At 42.8% G+C, this 12477-nt stretch overlaps 1 long non-coding RNA gene across 1 annotated transcript in view; it reads left to right on the forward strand.

Moving 5' to 3' along the window:
• Positions 1 to 5266: 5266 nt before the first annotated feature.
• Positions 5267 to 12477, forward strand: part of LOC121039776 (uncharacterized) — a 96093-nt gene continuing 88882 nt past the window's right edge. Inside the window, exon 1 of the long non-coding RNA XR_005794978.1 lies at positions 5267 to 5560. This is a non-coding gene — a long non-coding RNA (uncharacterized LOC121039776). The remainder of the gene's footprint in view (positions 5561 to 12477) is intronic.

Raw genomic sequence — 12477 nt, forward strand, 5'->3', positions numbered from 1 at the left:
CTAGGTCTCAGTCTGTTACTGAGCCTGTGCTAAATTCAAACTGTGCAAGTGTTTTTGGATTTTTTTCTCTTCATCCCCCTATGCCTTAGGGGGGATTGTCTGGAGTGGGCTGCAGTTGGGTATTTTCTTTCTTTCCCTCATGGTTGTTCAGCTCTGATGATATCCCAGTAAGTTAGGCTTTGGTTAACTAGTTTCCCCCTCAGGGCAGGTCTTGTTAAGGAGAACAGAATGCTCTTGCATATTTGAGAATGGTTTTGTTCCCTTTCCACCTTGCAAGAAGCACAAGGGGGTTTTCCCCTGATATTTACTGTGGGAACCTGACCGCGCTGCTTGAGTTAAATTTCATAATTTTGTGAGGGCTCCCCTATGACTCGGTCCCCTGGAGTTTTTAACTTTCCTGTGTTGTCTGCACTGAGTCTCCAGCAACTCCTCCATTTCAGTTCAGGTTTTCCTATCCTGATACTGGTCCCCAGGGCACTTTCTGCTGGCAAGTTTCTGCTCCCGAAAGCCATGACCCCCTGTATTCTCCTGTCTGTCTCCCCAATCTTGGGGGGCAGTGGTTTGCCCTGTGTCCTTCCATGTCTAGCAGATCCAATAAGAGTTGTTAATTTTTCAGTCTGCTCAGCTCTCCAGTTGGTAGAGTGGGGTGGAAACTCCCAAGCTCCTTACAAACAGACCTGGAAACCAGAGAGAGACTGCTTCCGATTTTTAAGAGAGAAAATACACTTTTTAAACTTTAATTTGAATACAGCAGTATTCCTGGGAGAATATTCCAACATTTCTTGAGATACTCGGTGTTGCCAATCCAGGGTTGGAGTTGTCAAGTTTCAAGACTTGGGTAAGAAAAGAGTGACCTATAGAAAAGGAAGAAATTCTAGAGGAGGGAGAGAGGGAAGATTGAGAAGGGAGGGGAATACACAGGGAAAGTATATGAACTCCCCACAAAATAGGATCTCTACAAGAATTTGAGTTTTTATTCTCTAAAAATATTTTTACACTAAAAAATGTATTTATTTATTTTTGAGAGAGAGAGAGAGAGGGAGAGAGAGAGAGAGAGTGAGCATGAGTAAGAGAGGGGCGGAGAGAGAGGAGACACAGAATCTGAAGCAGGCTCCAGGCTCCGAGCCTGACACAGGGCTCAGGCTCGTGAACTGCAAGATCATGATCTGAGCCAAAGTCAGACCCTTACCAATTAAGCCACCCAGGCACCCCTAAAAATTTTTTTAATTGAGACACAGTTGACATATAACATTGTACTGGTTTTAGACGTGCAACATAAGGATTTGATATATGTATATATTGTGAAATGATCAGCACAGTAAGTCTAATTAACATCCATCTTGTTACATACATAGTTATTAAGTGTGTGTTAGGAGATCTTTCAAGATCTCCTCTCATAGCAACTGTCAAATATACAATGTTGCTAATATAGGCATTATGCTGTACATTACATCCCTAGAACTTGTTTATCTTCTGTGGGGAAGTTTGTACCTTCTGATCAGTTTCACCCATTTCACCCACCTTCCCACCTGCCTCTGGGCAACTACCAATTTATTCTCTGTATCTTTCAGTTCATTTTTCAAAATATTCCAGGTAAAAGGAGATCACATAGTATTTGTCTTTCTCTGACCAATTTCACTTAGCATAGTGCCCTCAAGGTCTATCTATGTTGCAGGATTTCCTACCTTTCCTTGGCTGAATAATCCATTCCATTAATCTGTCAGGGCACACTTAGATTGTTTCCACCCCTTGACTATTATAAATAATGCTGCAATCAACACAGAGGTATCTTTTTGAAGTAGTGTTTTTGTTTATTTCAGATAAATATCCAGAAGTGGGGCTGTGGGATGGTGTGGGAGTTCTATTTCCATTTATTTATTTATTTATTTATTTATTTATTTATTTATTTATTTATTTATTTAGAGAGAAAGAAGGAGAGCATGAGCAGGCGAAAAGGGCAGAGAGAGAGAGAGAGAGAGAGAGAGAGAGAGAGAGAGAGAGAGAATTCCAAGCAGGCTCCACACTCAGCATGGAGTCAGATGGGAGTGGGTGGAGGGGGCCTTGATGTCATGACCCTGGGATCATGACCTGGGCCAAAATCAAGATTCGGACACTCAACAGACTGAGCCACCCAGGCACCCCATTTTTAATTTTTTGAGCTTCCCTCTTGCTGCTTCTGCTGCATAACTTACATTATGACCCACAGTACAAAAGGGTTTCCTTTTCTCCACAGCCTTGCCAACACTTGTTATTTTTTGTCTTTTTGATAATAGTCATTCTAACAGGTGTAAGGTAGTATCTCCTTATGGTTTTGGCTTGCATTTCCCTGGTGTTTTGTAATGCTGAGCACCTCTTCATGTGCCTGTTGGCCACTTGTATGTCTTCCTTGGGAAAATGTACATGCAGTTTCTCTGCCTAGTTTTAAATCAGATTGCTTTCTTCCCCCAGTGAGTTGCATGAGTTCCTTACATATTTTGGATATTAACCCCTTACCAGATATGCAAATAGTTTCTCCCATTCGGTAGGTTGCCTTTTCGTTTTTGTTGGTTTCCTTTGCTGTACAGGTTTTTTGATATAATCCCACTTGTTTATTTTTGCTTTGGTTGCCTTGTGTTTTTTTTTTTTTTTTAATTTTAGTTTTCAAAATTTTTTTGATGTTTTTAAAATTTTTATCATTATTTTTTTTTTACATTTGAGAGAGAGAAAGAGAGCGAGCAGGGGAGGGGCAGAGAGATGGAGACAGAATCCGAAGCAGGCTCCAGGCTCTGAGCTGTCAGCATGGAGCCCGACGCAGAGTTGGAACTCACAAGCAGTGAGATTGTGACCGGAGGCAAAGTCAGATGCTTAACTGACTGAGCCACCCAGGCGCCCCTTGTTGCCTTGTTATTATTCTTTTGTCTGCTCGTGCCCCATCTTGGCTGACTCTTCCTTTGTCCTAAAGGCAGGGCACTAGCTGCTTTATTAGCAAAGTAAGATCCATAACACAAATTCAGCAGAAGAATCACGAGGAAAACTGCTTCAGTTTAGGGTTAGAACCACCGTAGTAGTGCTCCTTTTCAGTTTCAACAGAACCCACGTTAATATCATGACAGATATTTAGAAGGATAAGATGACGGTGGGAGATTCCTCCCATATAAACCCAACCTCCCCAAGATTTGGAATCTCAGTTAGAAAAAGGAGATTTCAAAAAACCGGTTTCCCAAAATATTTGCATTCCTAGGTGACAGAGACTGCCTTATTCTCTTCTTTTTTTCTAGGCTCTGACCCCTTGGGAAGAAAAGTATCTTATTTGGAGACTGTTAGTCCTACAGTCCCAAAGGTCCTTGCTCTCTTCTTTGATGGGCTCTTAGAAGCCTTTGGGTTACTTGAATCTTCAAATTAACCCATGTTGTGAGATGTGTAATCAATCAGGGAGATTTTTCAGCGAAGATGCCTTTATGGGAATTGGTTTATCCTTTTTTCCTTTGTCATGCAGCACAATTCAACAGTTCCATTCAGACCTCGCCTAACATACACTCTCACATACGCAGTTCCAAATCAGCCATTTGCCATTTAGCAAGTGTTTTTTTTTTTTTTAATTTTTTTTTCAACGTTTTTATTTATTTTTGGGACAGAGAGAGACAGAGCATGAACGGGGGAGGGGCAGAGAGAGAGGGAGACACAGAATCGGAAACAGGCTCCAGGCTCCGAGCCATCAGCCCAGAGCCCGACGCGGGGCTCGAACTCACAGACCGTGAGATCGTGACCTGGCTGAAGTCGGACGCTTAACCGACTGTGCCACCCAGGCGCCCCAGCAAGTGTTTTGTCCTATCCTTTGATTTGCTTCAGTTACATTTAAAATAGGCTCTACGCTTGCTCAGAAGGTGTGACCAAGTTTCAAGCTCAGCCCCCCTTGGCCTGCTCACAAGGGAAGTTTTGCCGTAAAAGATGAATTGCAAAGTAATAGCTGGGCAGAGCCAAAATAGTCAATGCAATTACCCTTTGGTGCATTTGGGGAGGCTAATGATATTTAAATCAATTTGAGTGAAAAAGAAAAATAAATGTCAAACCAAATACCAAAGTGTGAGTAACCTACTGCGGGATTACTAGAATTACAAGCAGTTCCCTGTGCTCTAAGATTGCTCTGAGAACCATGTCAATATGCTAGTCCCATGGTAATTAAAAAAATCTAAAAAGCCAATACTTATTTTGTCAAAGGCACAAATGTAAATCCAACTTGGACTATGAAAAAATTAACACAAAGTTCTGATTTTGTTCAAACTGTGACAGCAATTATTCTTAAAATAATATTTCTATAAAGAACTTTTTTCTAAAATTCAAAATACTAGACAATCATAATGGAAAGGACTTGAGAAACTATCTAATTCCTTTATTTTAGAGATTTGGAAGCTGTGGCTCATTAAATGGCCAGCCTATGCCTCTTAACTAGCCAATGATATTTAACTTTGCCTCTCTTGATGTCTTTGTCTTAGATATTGTCCCAATTCTCTCTCCTCCATTCTGTTGTAAAAGAGCACGTCCCTCAAAAATTACTGTCAATTTTGGAGAAGGAGGAAGTCTTAAATTTTCTGTATCGTTATGTAAATAAATGTTGAATAAAAGTCCCCTTGGATTAATCACAAAAATGAGTCAACTGAATTCTGCAGAGACATCCAGGCCATAGCATCCGGCCTTTCAGGGAGGCCGGATTGGCAGAAGGACTCCTGTAGGAACTTGCTAAGGGTTCACAAAATATGCAAAAAGACAATCCAACATTGGTGGCCTTAAATACAAGAATACCACAGCCTATAGTATAGGAAGAAAACAAACCAAGAAAAAATAGTATCTACCGTCCTTTAAATAAGAAAGTCAGACCCATACCAGAGAACAGAGATGGAAGAAATTGGAATCCAAAGACAGGAAAATGAGGAAGGACACCAGAAAAATGGATAAGGGAGGTGACATCAAAGATGGCTGGATATTGTCAACAGGCTGGGAGTGAATCAGGCACCGGATCCCAAACTGTCTGAGTCAATGGAGTGGGCCAGCTGGTAAACCTTTTAACCTTTAAGACTACATAGGGAGTAATAGAAATATCTTGGTCTCAAAGTGGAATCCCACCTCTGGCCCTGATTTGTCTTGCTCATTGTATTTGTGTAATATTTATGAACACACTGTGTGCCAGACATAGCTTTAGGTACTAGGCGATAAGGCAATGAATAAGACAGACATAGTGCTTGTTTTCGCCGTCTATCAAGGAGACAGATACCAAACAAATTACTACACAGACAATTAGTTGTGTTTGTGGCGAAAGTCGTGAAAGGAAAACACAGCATACAATGAACATTTATTAAAGGGGCACCTCACTTTGCTTGAAGACAAGGGGGAAATTGTGGTATCGGTTTTTAAAATGGAAACAAAGATCGAGTGGCGGTTGGCTAATTTGCATTTTGCATCTATAGCTGCACCAGCTGTTACTGTTTGGTGATTCAGAGAACATGTAGACCTGACTGTGTGCCCTGGGACCCAGAGATGAGGTTGCCAGAGGTTCCTCAGGGGAAGCCAGAGAACATAGGAGAAGGTGAGCATTTGATGCTTTTGGACAACAAGCAAAGATGAGGCTCCTTCTCACTTCCACTTACAGGCTGTGAGGAAATAGGTTGCTGAATTGGAATCAGGCTGCAATTCATCATGCAGTCAGTGTCTGTCTGACCTCAGTGTTCCCGTTCTGATTCCTGACCTGCATTTTGGTTTCTCTGGTACTGAGGACTGCTGTGCACCCCAGTGTCCTAATTCTCAGATCTGAGAACCCAGTTTCTCCAGACTGTTCCTAGACTTCTGGATATTGCTCACTTGTGTGTTGGATCTTTGCTAGAAAGGATCTGGACTGGACAACGTCTGGGGCTCTTATGAGGTAATAAGCATGTCTTGCTTATCACAAACATGTAGAGTGACCCTTCAGGCTTTGACTTATTTTTGGATTCACGTTCCCATGGTCAACCCTATAGCTCTGCACAATTCCCGACGATGCCCACACCTGTAAGATCAAATGCTAAAGCACCAGCCCTGGCCACCTGAACTGGATTCCTTAGGACCATGACTATGTATGACTTGGCCCATAGTCCTCCAGCCCTGCCCCTAGAATGAGGTCCTGACGAGGCCCCTGCTATGGGTAAAGGCTGGAACATCAGAACTGGTTGACCAGAGTCCACAGGATGCATGTGGAACCATTTCTGTGGTGTCGAATTTCCCTAAAATGTTCCTTGACTCTGAGATACCTATGTATGCAGGCGAGGGTGTTGAAAGACTGAGGCATTCCATCGGATGGTAAGCACAGCAACAGACATCTGAGGCACATGGTCGTCCATATGCTTGCACCGCCTTAAGAGAAATACAGAATGAGGGATGGTATCTCCACACTGTGTGAAACACTGTTTACAACATATCAGATCCTACGTGGAGTGTTGTTCACCATTTTGAGCACGGCATTGAAAAAGGGATTTAGACAGACTGGAAAATGTAATCAGATTAGCAAAAGGGCCCAAGATTATCCCTGCGAACGTAGCTGAGGCTGAAGGAAGTAGGAGGTTGGCCTGAAGGAGAGGAAATAGAGCTGCTTTTCCATGTTAAAAGGCCTTGAACTGTCACGAGGGTGAGCAGAAAAGCAAAAGGAAGACAGATCCTCCAATCAATACAGGCCAAGTTTTCTAATAGTCTAGTTTGACTAGATCTTTGCAGAGATGGGAGCTTCTGCAAGGGGAAGAGCCTCCCCATTGCTGCAGGTGTTCGAGCTCAGAAGGGGCAGTGGTGGGATGGAGTAGAGAGGGTCCAGGCAATGGATGGGACCTTGGATTAGACGATCTTCAAGACTCCTAGTAGCCCTGGGATTCTGATTCTTGACTCTTCTGGTCCGACCCAACAAACTGCCACTCAAACCCTGATTCCAATGTTTTCCTGGGCGTTCCTGACAATCTAGCCAAGGGAGTTTGCCTCTAGAGAAAGTCATGGGCTCTAGAGATACCACGAGCTGAGAGTACAGTGTGAGGGCTGCCCAGGCTCCGGGATGTGCAGTCCAGCCTCCTCTGCTGATGGACCCTGGTCTCCAGGGCCCACACTGAACACCAGAGACTCGTTTGTCATTGGTCCTTTGGATTAAACCCAAATGGACACACACTTTAGGTGTTATTTTTTTTTTTCTTGTATAGGTGTTATTTCTAAATGAGGACTTGTATTCTGTAGAGACTGACACTCTACCCTGTTGAAGTACCTGTCTCCAGCTGAGAAGAGCCACTGTCTACTCTCTTGAAGCGGAAAATATATTTTCTTAAAGGTCATGAGAAGTGGCCTCACATGTGCTGTGCTTCAAATGTGTGTGCAAATTACTGAATCTCTTTAGGCTCACTTTCCTCATCTATAAAATGTTTATTTATTTTCATAGTGGACCCATATTTTTTTTTCCCCCAGGGGTCAGGTTCTGAAATGAGCAAGTAAGCAGAGAACGAAGATAGTTAGGTGTGTCCTTGATGAATTCACTTGAAGCCTGTACTGCATGTCAGAGACCTTTCTCCAAAGGTGATCAAGATAGGCAAAGTCACTGCTTTAATGGGGCCAGCTATTTGGCAGAGGGGGACAGTCCTCACCCTTCTGTGAACATTAAGCATTACTCGCAGACTTAGGAGTAAGAGGGAATGATGAGGAAAGGCCCCTCCAACAGCACCAACAGCACAGCATTTCAGCGGGGATCTGAGTGATAAGAAGGAGCCTCCACGTGAAGATTAAAGGAAAGAGCATCCAGGCAGAGGGGACAGCCGGGATAAAGCTCCTAAGGAGAGAATGAGCCAGAGTAAAGCAGGCTAAGGGGAGGTTGTCCAAACTAAAGCCGGGCGGTTAAGGTGGGGAATTACATCATTCCGGGCTCATTTGTTTTCCAAGTGTGCCAGGAGGGTTCTGAGCAGGGGCAGGATGTGACCGGTACCCTTTTTCAAGCTCTCTCTGGCAGCTGCATGGAGAGGGATGGCAGCGTGGGAGGAAGGAAACACGAAGACCGGGGAGGAAATTTGTAGCAGTGAAGGCAGGAGATGCTGGGAGCTCGGACTTGGGGCGGTGGCGGGGATGGGGGGGTAGCGACAGATGAGTTTATGCTTTGGAGGGCGAGTTGATGGGGGTAACTGAGGGGTTGGATGGGGTGTGGAAGAAAGAAAGGAATCAAGAATAAGTCAAAGATAACCATTATTTGCCACTAAATCCAACGCAGTTGTTTTTTCCTCCAGTGTCCATAATGTTTCTTTAATGGAACACCTGGTGAAGTAGTTGTCTTCTAATTGGGGGCCATATTGTATGGGGGGAAATTTGTATCTCCAAACACTAGAATCCCTCACAGCCTAGGGAGCTGCTCACACTCTGAGAGGCCCCCAGGACATGAGACCAGTGATTTCATGCTTCCTTCATTTCACGCACTGTGGGGCACATGGGCCGTTAAGTGGGATGGCAGGGGTCCCACGGTATCCATGGTATGTAGATTTATTTAAGTTTTCTTTCAGTCTCTCTCTTTCTCTCATTTTAAATTAAGATCAGTTAAATGTGCCTGATGAATATACAGTGACTCCACCATAATGAGGATCACACCTTATGTTCGATCATGTCTTCATTAGGACTCTGAAATCCTTGCTTGGCACATATGTGTTCCTTTCCTTCTTTCCTCACCCTCACCCACCTCTTCCCACCTGCCCCAACCACACTTACCTATTTAAGCATTCGTTGTCTCAGAAATCTGCTCTCAGGTGTTTAATCTTACACAATAATTCACATCAGATCATTAATGAGTGTCCATGATCCTTTCCAAGGTAAAATAAGTAAACCAATAAATCTGTATTTTAACAAATACCTTCTGAAAACACCATGTTTCAATCAAAAGTGGAATTCTAGTAGCGGAAATGTAGGCGTTGTGGGATTGCTGGAGAAGAGGCTTGTGGGTAAGGGGCCTTTCTGTACCTACGTCTCACCCCACAGGAGGCGCCAACGACCACGCTGGCATGGATACAGCAGACATAATAGTCCCCTCAGTCTCTGAGAGCCACGGCCCCCTCTGCCTGGGAGTGCAGAGGAAATGCCCTGGAAAGGAAGGGAGCTGAGTGATGGTTTCTTAGGAGAAATAAAGCCCGGGTGGGAGTGGACGTTTGAGCAGAGCAGGGTAAGTAAGCCGGGCAGACCCGAGGCCCCCAGTGACTAGGCTGAGCCTGTGCGAAGGTCTAGGCTTCCAGCTAACCCCACTGCTACTCTCAGTTAAAACTCAGGCTGACACTTGCATATTTTCTTTCACCATCCTTCCATCCTCACCCAACCCTTGGAGAGAAAAAGCTATTCTTCTGCTTCTGGTGTTAACTCGCTGAGAAGTCGTGCTGTCCGTTCATCTCCTCGTGTGTAGGATGGGACCAACACTCTCGTCCTACTATGCTAGTTGCAAGGATTACATGAAATTCCACACCGTGCTGGCCCAATAGGGGAAGCCAATGGAAGTCAAAGACCCTTTGACTAATTTCTAACAGTTTATTCATTCAATGGCTATTTATTGAGCACGTACTATGTGCTGGGCACTGCTCTGAGTACTACAGAGGTAGCTGTGAACAAGATAAAGTTCCTATCCTTGAAGGGCTGGCATGTTAGCGAGAAGAAAGAGGCAAGGACCAGGTAAGGAAATAAATAACGTAAGCTCAGATTGTCAATGAAGATAATCAAATAGGGCAATGGGGTAGGGGGTCGCAGAAGGGCTTTCTGGCGTGATGAAATCTGCACTCGGATCCATTCATTTCTAGTGCAGAAAGAGTTCCCTCTTGTCTCAGCCTTGTGATTTACTATACCCATTAGCACATTCAAATAAAACTTTGATTAAAATGGAAGCTTAGAGAATATTTTAATTAACTGAATTTTCTAGTCCAAAGAATGTTAACTCTCAAGTACTCTTTTTTTTTTTCTTACATTGTTGTAGAAGGGTGTTTATAAATACTAATGTGTTCGGTTCATGTTCCTGATGGAGCAAATATAGTAGAAAGAAGGGCTAATGAACTAAAAGCCTCTTGTAAGATCTGAAGTCAATTACTGGGATCCTACTTTAGTGCTTCAGATACTGATGTTGTTACAAAGAAAGTTTGAGCCAAATTGGATACTGATTCCAGTTATAACCTAGAAGTGAAGGGGTACCTAAGTGGTTCAGTTGGTTAAGTATCTGACTCTTGATTTCGGCTCAGGTCATGATCTCACACTTGTGAGATTGAGCCCCACATCAGGCCCTGCACTGACAGTGTGGAGCCTGCTTGGGATTCTCTCTCTCTCCCTCTCTCTCTGCCCCTTTCCACACCTGTGAACACACACTCTCTCTCAAAGTAAATAAATAAACATTTAAAAATGAAATGAAATAAAACAAAACGAATCAGTGTTACCTACTTTGTATCTAATAAGCAAGTTATAGGGGCAATCGTGAAATATCTGTGTTCTCCTGGTCCCCTACTTTTGAGTTCTTCATCTTTCTCTTGGTCTTCTTGACTTTATCTCCTCAAGCATCCAGTGAGTTAATATTCTGTTTTGGTTGTCAAATCCATGGTCAAAGAGGCATTTGTGCATAGATTAGAAGAAGTGATGACACTAGCTATTGTATTAGTGTCCCCTTGTTGCTACAATGAAGAACCACAAACTTAGTGGCTTGAAACAATATCAATGTACTCTATTACAGGTGTGGAAGTCAGAAATCTGATATGGGTTGTATGTGGCTAAAGTCAAGGTGCTGGCCAGACTCAGGCTGTGTCCCTATGGAGGCTGGGGGGAGACTTTGCTTCCTTGCTTTTTCCAGGTTCTGAAGCCTGCCGGCATCCCCTGGCCCATGACCCTGCCCTCCATTTTCACAGGCAGCAAGATGGCATCTGCAAATCTTTGACTGAATCTTTCATGGTCCCATCTCCTCCTGTGGTTCTGACCCTGCCTCTTGCCTCCTACCTCTAGCACCCCAGATGATTACACTGGGTTTCCCGGCTAATCCAGGGTCACCATCTCATCTCAAGAGGCTTAATTGAATTTTTGTCCCTTTTCCATGTGAGGTAGCATTGTTATAGGTTCCATTAAGGTGTGGACATCTTGGGTGGTGGAAGTGGTTTCAGGGGCATTATTATTAATAACAATTATTAATTATTAATAATTGATAATAATTATGCCATATGTTATTATATTATAATAATTAATAATTGATTATTATTATATCATATATTATTATGTTATAATAATAATTATTATATCATATATTATTGTGTTATAATAATTAATAATTATTATATCATATATTATATTATAATAATTAATAATTAGATCATATATCATTATGTTATAATAATTAATAATTATTATATCATATATTATATTATTATATTATAATAACTAATAAAATTTATTATTATTATTAACAAATCAGGAGGGATTTGTTAACAGAGGGCAGAGCCAGGATTCATATTCCCATATTTCAGTATTTAAAACCAGTAGAGTTTCCCATGAGTGGTAAAGTGATAAATGTAGTAATTAATACTCCAGAATGGACTCCTTACCAGATCATGTTCCAGACCATGGGTCCCGATTTGGGATTGGAAATCTTAGTGGCTGGATCCAAGTTGCATTTCCATAGCAGGCTTATCAGAAGGCTCAGTAGACGCTGAAGTCCCCAGGGGACACATAGGGTTAAACCCAGGACCAAGCAGAGTTAAGGTGTTTCTGGGGTGACCATAGGGTTCTCTGCATAGTTTTACAAAGGGTACCAGAAGTTCCACTTCTGTCTTTGATCCCTTAGATCCTTGGAGCCCTAGGGAGGCCACCACTTTATAGAGCATTGTGACTGAATTACTACCAGGGAACCATGTGCGGCAGCTGGCTTGCTGAAGACATTGAGCCAAGACAAAGCAGCCCTCCAGTTTCTAGGAAACCTGGATTTTCTCTGTGTCTACGGCCAGTGTAGACCAGCCTGCCAGCTCTGCATCCTCAGGCAGAGGACCCGGAAAAAGGAGCCACCTGCCACGCTGGCATGTTTCATGTGCATGTGCGTGTGTGAAATGACCTTACTTTAGGGATGAAAAAAATACCTCTATGTGCACTTTTAGATAAGAATGGCCCTGTGGTTAGTTATTCAGGCCAAAGTCTCTTCTCTCTTTTTCTTATATAATCAAATCAAATACAGTTTAATCCTGAAACTAGGGAAGAGGCAGTAGGCTAGAAAACTCTTTGGCCAGCTCTCAACTTTGGGAAGAGCTTAAAAAAAAATTCCAGTCTTTCCATTCATTCAAGAATCTCAAGTGTCCTACTTGAATATGCAGCTTTTCATAGATTATAGTGTGCCAGTTCTTTGAAAACATTTGCTTGTCCCCCACCTCCAACGTATTCATTCATAGATTTATTATTGTTTTAATTGATTAATGGACCCTCGTATGTTTACAACGGCTTGAGGTCATAGAGCAGTTTCTGGTCTTA

This window comes from Herpailurus yagouaroundi, unplaced genomic scaffold, assembly GCF_014898765.1.
Source record: "Herpailurus yagouaroundi ecotype Mexico unplaced genomic scaffold, PumYag 181, whole genome shotgun sequence".
NCBI classification, from domain to species: Eukaryota; Metazoa; Chordata; class Mammalia; order Carnivora; family Felidae; genus Herpailurus; species Herpailurus yagouaroundi.